General features: G+C 51.0%; 1 protein-coding gene and 1 long non-coding RNA gene across 9 annotated transcripts in view; one reads left to right on the forward strand and one right to left on the reverse strand.

Annotated features, from left to right (window-relative positions):
• The window catches only part of ANKS1B (ankyrin repeat and sterile alpha motif domain containing 1B), a 749199-nt gene that overhangs the window by 489944 nt on the left and 247181 nt on the right, over positions 1-12074 (forward strand). The gene's annotated exons all lie outside the window — the stretch shown is intronic.
• The window catches only part of LOC141980537 (uncharacterized), a 51091-nt gene continuing 39393 nt past the window's right edge, over positions 377-12074 (reverse strand). Inside the window, exon 3 of the long non-coding RNA XR_012637574.1 lies at positions 377-770. This is a non-coding gene — a long non-coding RNA (uncharacterized LOC141980537). The remainder of the gene's footprint in view (positions 771-12074) is intronic.

The following is a 12074-nucleotide window of genomic DNA, read 5'->3' on the forward strand; positions in this document are numbered from 1 at the left end:
CTAATCAAATTCAGTTGTATTTTCTAACGTGTAATCCCCTTAAAAAGGCACACAATATGTCCAGAACTAAAAACAAAAATTGCAAATAAAGTCACATAGCCTCTTAAATCAAATCTTTTATTTCCAGTGTTGTGTTTGGCTATGCCTTTGCGGAAAATACTGTTCTTTAAAAGACACCGTACACACAGGATTCCTATTTTTGAGTCTTAGCTTCCTTGCGTGAGACATTTGGAACTCCCCTTATTCTCAGATTTTTTTTTGTACTCTGAGGACATCTGTAGGAGGACTTGAGTCCTTTCCTGTGTTCTATTTCAATTACTATTGGGTCATTTCCCTTCAGAATCTTCTCAGAAGTTGTGCCCCAGATTTTTCCCGGTGCTGCTCCAGCTCTTTCTAGGACACTGTCTTACTTCAGGCAGTCCTCTTTATTCTGTATTGGTCTCTCTCTTCTCAGTTCTTCCAATTAATCAGCTTTCAACTGGTACTTAACCTTTTGTCTTGGATTTCCTTTGAAGCTACAGTTGTTTTTTTCTTTTTGAAATCTGGGGTTTGAAGCAACTGCTCTTTGTCTGTCCCTGTGTGTGCTCCACTTTAGGTGTCGGTGCATCCTGGCACTGCTTATCAGAGACTTTTGGTAGCAGTGCCTGGTTGGGATGCACGTGCATAGTAGCTGCTTTGTGGTACCATTGGTGCTCACACGTCCCGACCCCTTCAGTTCCTTTTCATCCTCAGCTGCAGATGGAGCTCCAACAGCAGTGTCTTAAAACGACCTAAAATGGAGAAATAGAACAATTTAGATAGCAATTAGGGTTTAGTTAGTTATAGTTAGTAGATAGTGTAGAAATAGTCTTAAGCTTCAGTTTAAAACTATTTAGACTTCAAAAAGCAAACACACACACACACCTTGGAGAGATCCCTCTCCTTCTTTATTTCTGTTTAATTAGGAAATTAGAAAAAGATAATGCCAGGCTTGCCTGGATTCAAAAGATGTACTTTGTGCAAGGACACGATGCCTCTTCAGACGGCCACTCACAATGCGTCCGTTGTTTAGGGGAAGTGCACATTCCCCAGAAATGCAGGAAGTGCACATTCCCCAGAAATGCACCCACTCAAAGCCAGAGCGAGGAGAGACGGGGATTTTAGACTAAAAATGGTCCCAACGGAAAAATCCCTTACTCCTCCATTGGACGCTAGCAAGCCACCAGGAAGGGAGTCTCCAGGCACCTCGTCCCTGGATAGAGCAAGTACCCTTTTCTCTCAGTCACCTCTTCAAGTGTGATGTTTCGGCTTTGTGCCATCCTTCTAAACAATTCTTGGAATTGTTTTGAGTCGTCCACTACTGTGGGTGGGGAGGAGGGTCATGACTGACTCATCTGGGGATGAAGAGGAGCTATGTTCTCGTGACAGGACCTGTGTAGTGTCTTCCAACTCCTCTACTGTGTCCTCAGGTGCCTCAGAGGGTCCTGTGGCCATCTCCTTAGGGGGTTGTATCTGCTTTCTTTGAATCATAGAAGATTAGGGTTGGGAGAGACCTCAGGAGGTAATCTAGTCCAACCCCCTGCTCAAAGCAGGACCAACACCAACTAAATCATTCCAGCCGGGTTTTGTCAAACCGGGACTTAAAAACCTCTAAGGATGGAGATTCCACCACTTCCCTAGGTAACCCATTCGAGTGCTTCACCATCCGCCTAGCGAAATAGCGTTTCCTAATATCCAACCTAGACCTCCCCCACTGCAACTGAGACTATGCTGCAGCATACCTGGATGATGTGGTTGTTTAAAGCCGCCATTGGAAGGACCACCTAGAGCGGGTAGCTGTGATCCTGAGGTCCCTGCAGGAACTGCAGACTAAATAAGCGCAGTTCCCTTAGCCTCTCCTCATAAGTCATGTGCCCTAGCCCCCTAATCATTTTCGTTGCCCTCCCCTGGACACTCTCCAATTTGTCCACATCCTTTCTGTAGCGGGGGGCCCAAAACTGGACGCAGTACTACAGATGTGGCCTCACCAGTGCTGAATAGATGGGAATAATCACTTCCCCTCGAACTGCTGGCAATGCTCCTACTAATGCAGCCCAATATGCCGTTAGCCTTCTTGGCAACAAGGGCACACTGTTGACTCATATCCAGCTTCTCGTCCACTGTAATCCCCAGGTCTTTTTCTGCAGAACTGATGCTTAGCCAGTCGGTCCCCAGCCTGTAGTAGTGCATGGGATTCTTCTGTCCTAAGTGCAGGACTCTGCACTTGTCCTTGCTGAACCTGATCAGATTTCTTTTGGCCCAATCCTCCAATTTGTCTAGGTCACTCTGGACCCTATCTCTACCCTCCAGAGTGTCTACCTCTCCCCCCAGCTTAGTATCGTCCACGAACTTGCTGAGGGTGCATTCCATCCCATCATCCAGATCATTAATGAAGATGTTGAACAAAACTGGCCCCAGGACAGACCCCGGGACACTCCGCTTGATGGTGGCTGCCAACTAGACATCAAACCGTTGACCACTACTCATTGAGCCTGACAATCTAGCCAGCTTTCTATCCACCTTATAGTCCGTTCATCCAATCAATACTTTTTTAACTTGCTGGCAAGAATACTGTGGGAGACCGTATCAAAAGCTTTGCTAAAGTCAAGATATAGATATATATTGAGGAGTGTGACTCCTTTGCAGCTGTATGCCGACCATGGGTCCCAGTGTGCCCATTGCATCAGGAATGAAAAGCGTGGGAACATCCATGGGGGTATGTCTCTGTGAGGATGGTCCCTGGCACTTGTGTGGGATGGTTGAGGTTTTGTACTGGAAGGGGAGGAGCGTCTGGAGTAGAATACTCCCTCCTCCATGTCATTCTCCTCATTGTTTGAGAAGTGCAGTATGGACATTGAGTTCTGGGGTTTTTTTGGTGCTGGCGGTACCAGGGAGCCGTCGGTGCTGAGAATGGGAGAGCCTGGTAGAGCGATTATTAGCATATCTGGAGCTGAGGTCGTTGGTGCCAAGTAGATATGGTCAGGCACCTGCATTGAGGCCGCCCTCTTCTGAGTGGCTTTGGTCAGTGCTGATGTTGGCGGTTTAGATCTTGTGGGTCCTTGCTCCATAGGAGGCTGTACCAGGGGTAGCATTGTTGTTTTCGGTGGTATCAGCACTGTGCCCTTCCTGGGAGTGGTCAGTGCTGTGGAGAAGGAGGCTGTCTTATGCCTGCCACTCAATTCCTTGTCTTTACTGTTCATACTCCTGGTGCAGGCGGTGCTGGAGGTGCCCGGAGCATTGAACGTGCTCACCCTGCTAGCCATCGGCACTGAGGGCAGTGATCTTGCTGGAGACTGTTTTCTCTTTAATGGTTCTCCCTGTGTCAGTGATGTTTCCCCTTTCCTCGATTTGTTGGAGGAAAGATTACTTGCTTTATCCAGGGTGGAGGTGCCTGGAGACTCCCTTCTGGGGGCTTGGTGACTGAGAATCAACAACAACTGTCAAGGTTCCTTCCCCACTCTGAACTCTAGGGTACAGATGTGGGGACCTGCATGAAAACCTCCTAAGCTTACTTTCACCAGCTTAGGTTAAAACTTCCCCAAGGTACAAATTAATTTTACCCTTTGCCCTTGGATTTCCACTGCCACCACCAAACTTTATCTGGGTTTACTGGGAAACGTAGTTTGGACACGTCTTTCCCCCCAAAATCCTCCCAACCCTTGCACCCCACTTCCTGGGGAAGGTTTGGTAAAAATCCTCATCAATTTGCATAGGTGACCACAGACCCAAACCCTTGGATCTTAGAACAATGAAAAAGCATTCAGTTTTCTTACAAGAAGACTTTTAATAGAAGTAAAGGAACCATCTCTGTAAAATCAGGATGGTAGATACCTTACAGGGTAATTAGATTCAAAACATAGAGAATCCCTCTAGGCAAAACCTTAAGTTACAAAAAAGACACACAGACAGGAATAGTCATTCTATTCAGCACAGCTCTTTTCTCAGCCATTTAAAGAAATCATAATCTAACACATACCTAGCTAGATTACTTACTAAAAGTTCTAAGACTCCATTCCTGTTCTGTCCCTGGCAAAAGCAGCATACAGACAGACCCAGACCCTTTGTTTTTCTCCCTCCTCCCAGCTTTTGAAAGTATCTTGTCTCCTCATTGGTCATTTTGGTTAGGTGCCAGCGAGGTTACCTTTAGCTTCTTAACCCTTTACAGGTGAGAGGATTTTTCCTCTTGCCAGGAGGGATTTTAAAGGGGTTTACCCTTCCCTTTATTTTTAAGACATCAACTATTAAAAATTCTACACCCAGCATCCACAACGAAAATAGCACTATCAGTGAAGGACACACTGATAGAACCAGCGGAAACAGTATGGCAAACACCAGCCACCATACTACCTATGAGCAAAAGAGCTGACATAAAATGTATGTCCCTGTAACGAGGCGGTGTGGTCCTCCACCGCCCCAGACACCAGAGTGGGTGGGGCCAGAGAGCTATGAGCCCACCTCCCAGAGGGTCAGGCGCAGGACAGGAAGTAGAAAAGCAGGGGGACAGAGTTCACTCGGGGCACAGCCGCTGGAGAGGCCAGATGCCTCCAGCCTAGCTCCCAGCTGGGAGACCCCGGCAACTGGCGGCGGAGCCAAAGACTGGCCCGCCCGACCAACACCTGAAGAGCTGCCAAGCCCACCCGTCGCCAGTTACCTGGAGGAGCTGCCAATACACGATTGGGCATGAATAACTGTTTTGTGGCATCTTCCTGGTCACCCCTGTGAGAGACTCCCGCGACCAGACTGATTCCACACCAGCAACCGTGAGGACATAATGAGGCAGTGTGGTCCCCCGCCACCCTGGAGAGGGACGAGCCCTGCTAAGCCCCTCTACATGTGATGGAGAATGTGGGCAATGGTCCCCTGATCCCTGTGAGAAGGGGTCTGAAGAGGAACGTGCCCAGGACGACCATGGACATGGACAAGCTAATTAAGTTCCTGGCCAAGAGCCAGCAGCAGGAAGCAGCCCAGCTCCAACAGCAGCAGTAGCTGGTCCAGCAGTTAGGGACGCAGCAGCAATAGCTGATATTGGAGCTGGGACACCAGAACTGGAACCACCAGCAACAATGCCTGCAGTAGTTGGCGACTCTGCTCCCCCATCCTACGGAACCCCAGCCGGGAGACGCCACTGGGCCATCCAGTATAGCCCCGCCGATCCAGCTGACCAAGATGGGCCCCAGCAATGACCCCGAGGCCTTCCCCATGACCTTTGAAAAGGTGGCATTAGTCGCAGGGTGGGTCCGAGACCAATGGGCCACCCTCCTGGCCCCGTAGCTGATCGGGACTGCCCAAACCGTGTACCGAGGGCTATCAATGGAGGAGGCACAGGACTACACCTGGGTAAAGGCGGCAATCCTAGATGCCTTGGACGTCAGCCTGGAAACCTTCTGGCAGCAATTCCGGAGTCTGACATACCCTGTGGGCACCCGACCCTGGTTGGTGGCCCAGGAGCTGAGGGAGGCATGCAAGTGGTGGCTACAGCCCGAGAGGCAAACCCTAGACAACCTCACTGAGCAAGTTATTCTGGAACAATTCATCCACATCCTCCCGCCGCGAGGAAGTACCTGGGTCCTCTGCCATCGGCCTGCGATGCTGGCTGCTGCCGTCACTGTGATGGAGGTTTTCTTCGCAGATGAAGCCCCGGGGGGACCAGCTGTTCGAGCCCATCCACCAGGGCCCAAGCACCCTAACCTAGAGAAGAAGGGGAGCACCTGAACAGAACTGGAGAACCCTTTACAGGGCTAGGAGCCCCAGTATAGACATCCCAAGGTGCCAGTTCAACAAGCCCCAGCGCCCCCAGGGGGACCAATTGAAGCCCCCCAAGGAGCCCAGTGGGAGCGTCCACCTGGCCTGGGCATCCAAAGATCAGACTATGTTTCTCCTGCGGGAAATACAGACCCCTGCAATGGGACTGCACCAAGATGGACAGCAGCTTCAGTCATGTTTGCGCTGGAGAAACCTGCGCCCAACGAGCCGCAGGCCACCAAGATTATGGTGCTAGTAGTTGTCGGAGATTGCCCGACCCTGGCCCTGATTGATTCAGGCTGAGGCCAGACACTAATCTGCCAAAGTTTAGGCCTCCTAGCTGACCCGCACCTGGGGATGATCTGACTGCAATGCATCCATGGTGATGTACGGCCCTACCCCAGTGCCCGAGTCCAGCTAACTGTGGATGGGGTCACATGGCTAATGGTGGTTGGCCTGGCTCCTCGATTAGCCTACCCAGTGATCCTGGGACATGATTGGTCTGAATTCCCAGAGGTCCTTTGCTCAAATGCCAAGAAAGGCCCTGAGGTCACCCCAGCACGGGAAGGGGGCTGCCCTGAGACCCACTTCAAGGAGGGGGAGGAACCAGACCCCAACGGACAGGGAGGAGAGTCCAAGGACCCCCTGCCAGGGCCCGCCATTGAATCCATGCTTAACAACGACTTTTTCCGGGACCAAACGGAGGACCCCACCCTCAGTCAAGTGTATGAGTGGCTAGCGGCCGTCGATGGGACCCTGATCGATCCGTACCGGGCAAAGCTGTGGCCCCATTTTGAGTTGCATTGCGACCATCTCTATCGGGTAGAATGAGACCCCCACACCGGAGAGCTCCAGACCCAACTGCTTGTGCCTTGATGTCACCGACAAGCTGTAATGAAACTCGCCCACGACATCCTGGTTGCAGGGCACTTGGGCCAGGAAAAGTCTCTCACCTGAATTCTGATGTGGTTTTTCTGGCCCGGTGTGCACCAGGAGGTGAGGAACTATTGCAGTTCCTGTCCAGAATGTCAGCCAGCTGCCCTCCCATGGAGGCCCAAGGCCTTGTTGATCCCCATGCCCATTGTAGAAATGCCGTTCAATCAAGTGGCCGTGGACTTGGTGGGCCACCTTCTGAAAAGCACTGATGGATTTCAGTATGTGCTGGTCATCATGAACTATGCCACCCATTTCCCAGGAGCAGTACAGCTCTGGAGCATTACCGCCCAAACCATCGCTGATGAACTCATGAAGGTCATCACTCACGTGGGCATGCCCCAGGAAATCCTCATTGACTAGGGCACCAACTTCACCTCCCAGCTGCTGCGGCAGGTTTGCGAGCTCCTGGGGATTAAGCAGCTGTGCATCTCCATCTACCACCTGCAAACCGACGGCTTGGTTGAACGGTTTAGCCACACCCTGAAGGAAATACTGTGCAAGTTTCCCCCAGAAGACCTACGCTGGTGGGATCAGCTACTCCTGCCCTTGCTTCTGGCAGTCTGTGAGGTGCCCCAATCCTCCACAAAATTTTTTGAGCTATTGTTTGGATGTTGCCCGCGGGGGCTGCTGAACCTCATGCGAGAGACATGGGAGCAAGCCCCATCACTGACCCAGGGCCTCCTGAAGTACGTCCTCCAGCTCCAGGAATGCTTCTCTCAAGCAAGAGCCCTGGCTTGGAAAAACTTGAAGGCCACGCAGGAAGCTTAGGCCCAAGCCTATAACGGGGACACCTGGCTCCGCGGCTTCAAACCCGGCAATTGGGTCCTGCTCCTCCTCCTCCTTGAGCGAGTCAAAGCTACTGGCCCGTTGGCAAGGGCCCTATGAGGTGGTCCGAAAGGTCAGGCCCGTCACCTTTGAGGTCAACCAGCCCGACTGGCACAAGAAAACTCAACTATATCATGTCAACCTTCTGAAGCCCTGACGGGAGTGAGAGGGGCTATTAATTAACCCTTACCCACCGGAGCCAGAACTGGGCCCCCGTGTACTCCTGACAGAGGACCCTGTGGGACCCCAGCTCAGGGAGACATGTACCGAGGGGCAACGTAAGCAGACCCAGTGCCTCCTGCAGTGTTCCTGTGAACCTTCACAGTCCAACCGGGCTACAGAATCCTAGTTGTTCATACCATTCAGACGGAACTTGGGGTGGTGATCCGTGAGCCAACCAGGCCCTTGCCATACTGCATGCAGCAAGTCGTTGAAGAGGAAGTACAGGCTGTTAGACCTGGGAATCATTGAACCATCACAAAGCGAATGGCGCAGCCCAGTAGTGCTGGTATCCAAGCCCGATGGAACATGGCGCTTCTGTATCAACTTCCAACGTGTCAATGCCATTTCAAAATTCAATGCATATCCGATGTCCTGTGTAGATGAACTGCTGGGCCATCTAAGGGAGGCCTGCTTCCTCACCACACTCGATCTGAGTGAAGGGTACTGGCAGATCCCCCTCAACCCAGCCTCCAGGGAAAACATCACTTTTGCCACCCCAATGGGCCTGTATCAATTTACTTAGATGCCCTTCGGCCTCCATGGGGCACTGGCAGTGTTTCAATGGCTGATGGACTGCATTCTCCAACCCCACCGAGGCTATGCTGCAGCATACCTGGATGATGTGGTTGTTTACAGCCGCCATTGGAAGGACCACCTAGAGTGGGTAGCTGTGATCCTGAGGTCCCTGCAGGCAGCCGGGGTGACAGCCAATCCAAAAAAATGCCGTACTGGATGGCAAGAGACCACATATCTCGGGCACGCTATAGGGAGAGGACAAGTGAAGCCCTTCATGGGAAAGGTTCAGGCCCTGGCGGCCTGCCCGCCACCCACCATGAAGTGCCAAGTGCGCCAGTTCCTGGGACTTGCCAGCTACTATCAGCGTTTTATTCCCCGATTCGCATCCATCACAGACCCCTTGACCGGGCTTTTGACCAAAGACAGCCCCCGGCATGTGGTTTGGACCCTGGAGTGTGAAGATGCCTTTTAGACACTCAAAGAGAGTCTCTGCCGTGAACCTGTCCTATATAGCCCAGACTTTGACCGGGAGTTCATCCTCCGGACAGGTAGGACTTGGAGGTAGGACTTGGGGCCGTCCTGTCCCAGGGGATCAATGGAGAAGAATACCCGGTCTTGTATTTTAGCTGGAAGTTGTTTCCACGGGAGAAGAACTACCGGTTGTAGAGAAGGAGGGTCTTGCAGTGAAATGGCCTTGTGACGCCCTTTGTTACTACCTCCCTCGGGGACCCCTTCACGTTGGTCACCAACCACGCCTTGCTCCAGTGGCTGGCCAAAATGAAAAATAATAATGCAAGAATAATGCACTGGTACCTGGCGCTACAGCCCTATGCTTTTACTGTTCACCATAGGGCAGGTAAGGACTACGCGAATGCGGACTTTCTGTCCTGCCTGGGAGGTCTGGAAGAGTCTGGCACCGACAGGCAGGAGCCAGACTTGAGGGGAGGATATAACGAGGTGGTGTGGTCCCCTGCCACCCCGGAGAGGGACAAGCCCTTCCAGACACAAAACTGGGCGGGGCCAGAGAGCTCCGAGCCCGCCTTCAGAGGGTCAGGCACAGGACAGGAAGTAGAAAAGCATGGAGCCAGAGCTCACTTGGAGTGCAGCCACTGGAGAGACCAGATGCCTCCGGCCTAGCTCCCAGCTGGGAGACCCCAGCAACCTGCAGTGGACCCAAAGACTGGCCCGCCCGACCAATGCCTGACGCTGACCAGAGCCCAGAGAAGCTGTCAAGCCTACCCCTCACCAATTATCCTGAGGACCCCATGGTGTTTGACCCCCCGGAGGACACCATCCTGACCCAGGTACCTCTAGAGGGGGAGTTCTGAAGTACCGGAGGGCAGCCGACCCTAGTCTGGCTGCAGCACTGCCAGTGCCAATGTCAGTGTGTTGCGGCCAGGATCCCCACTTACGCAGCAGCAGGCCTTCTGCCGCTGCTAGGGCCCTGGGCTGGGATGCAGTGGAGTGGGTGGACCTGCGTCCCCCCTGCCACCCACAAGTTGGGTGGCAGTCTCCCCTAACTCCCCGGCCCTTTGGAGCCAAAAGCCTGGGCTTGTTGTTAACCTGGCTGAGCTCAGCCCCTGCCTAAGGGCCAGAGCCTTAGACTCATTGCTGCCCTGCCCTGACCCAGGGCCTGGGCTTGGTAATTGTAGAACTGTTGCTCAGTGCTGCCTGAGGACCTGAGCCACTAGCCACTGCCCACTGGCACTCACCGCCCTTGATTGAGCACATTGTTTTGTGGAATCTCCCTTGTCACTCCTGGAACTGGACTGATTCCATTACAGCAACCGTGAGGACATAACGAGGCGGTGTGGTCCCCCGCCACCCAGAAGAGGGACGAGCCGGGCTAAGCCCCTCTACAGTCCCCAACAAAGGTATGGACTTTTTAATCTCCCACCCACAACCAAATTCATTGGTGGCGGATGCCATAAATCAGAAGGGGAAACAGCCCCAATTTAAGAACACACCTCAAGACAAAGACGTCATGAGATTAGATCTTTTGGGCTGAAAAGTATACTCGTCAGTGACACTCCAATTCTGCACGGTGAACTATACCGCCCTATTGGCGAAGTATGACCACAACTACCACCAAAAACTCAACGAGTTCCTACCAAATATTCCGGAGGAAAAGAAGGAGCAGTTCCTTCCAAGCCATCATGATGGAGGGACAACTAGTAGCCTGAACAGCACTACAAGTTTTCCTTGATACAGCAGACACACCACCCCGTACAATAGCTACTGCCATAGTCATGAGGAGAGCCTCCTGGCTGCGAGCCTCCTGGCTGCGAGCCTCAGGAATCCCACGGGAACTGCAAACCAAAGTAGAGGATCTCCCGTTGGACAGGGAGAAATTATTTTAATCAAAAACAGATGATGTCCTGCACTCAATGAAGGACTCCTGTGCCACACTCCATACTTTGGGTATATATACACCCCCAAATAGACGCAGATGATTCCAACAGTATAATAGGAATCATGACAACTTGAACCAATGATTGGTTGAGGGTCGACCTCCCACAACTTCCAGAGCAAATTATATCGAATACCCAAACTTTGGGCCTCCGACTTCAACCATTTTACCTAGCATGGGCATCCATCACCACAGACAGTTGGGTGCTGGAAATAATATCAAGATATACTATCCTTTTTAACCTCCATCCCTCCTACCCACCCCCCTTCCTCATCCCTCTTCAGGGTTCCTTCTCACGAGCATCTTCTGAGACAAGAAATAAACCATCTTGTACAGCTAGGTGCCATAGAACAGGTTCCAACAGAGCACAGAGGGAAAGGGTTCTACTCCCACTACTTTCTAACACAAAAGAAAAACGGAGGATGGAGACCTATCTTAGATCTCAGGAAACTCAACAAATTTGTTCATACCCACAAATTCAAAATGGTCACACTGACGTCAATAATCCCAGCACTGGAAGACTGGTTTTCAGCCCTCAACCTACAACCTGGCTCCAGGGCAGGCTTCCCCAGAACCTGGGGACACTGGGTGCCCTGGTCGGGCACCGGCCTCCAGGTGGACTGCCTCAGAATCAGAGCTCTCAGAGCTTCCGCGGTCCCAAACCTGGGAAGTCCCTGTTTTATGATCTAAGACAACAATCTCACATTCATCGTATAAAGTTTTGTATCCAGCACGTGCAACAAAGAGCCAGAGAACAGAGTGACAGACTCCCACGCCCCCGAAGTGTGCCTAGTTTTGCCTGTTCCTCCAGGAAAGTGCAACAAAATAAGATCAAGATCATGATGTGCTAGATGTCTGCCAAGTATTTGAAGTGACAGCATTGTATATTTCGGTGAACACTACTCCAGCTTTCAAAAGCAAACTAAATTTTTTCTACTGCCTTGAATTCAAATTACATTTCAAATAAACTGTAAAGAAATACAATTGGTTCAGGCAAGATTTTAAGTTCAGCACTCTCTACTTTTGAAATTACGTTGTCATTCACTTAAAACTTAAGCTCAAAAGCATTATGCTCCTGTCATACTTGTTTTGTTCCCTTAAAGTAAAAATGTGTATAGCAGAGGAAAGTAGGAGACTAGCTGCCAGCACTCACTGTATTAAAGTTTCAAACATATCATAAATTCTGTGCAAAATATAAGGCCTTCTAAACCTCCTAAATCTTCTTTAAAATTTACTACTGTAATATATGACTAAGTTAGCAATAGTTACACTTTTGTTCAGCGATGTGATACTTATAATATTATTGCACATTGATGCTATTCTGTAGTTCATTCTTCTGGCATATGCAGTTTGATCCAGTACCTATGGCTGTCAATTCATTGTAGTTAACTCAGACGATTAACTA

The sequence above is a fragment of the Natator depressus genome, chromosome 1 (genome assembly GCF_965152275.1).
Source record: "Natator depressus isolate rNatDep1 chromosome 1, rNatDep2.hap1, whole genome shotgun sequence".
Classification (NCBI taxonomy): Eukaryota; Metazoa; Chordata; order Testudines; family Cheloniidae; genus Natator; species Natator depressus.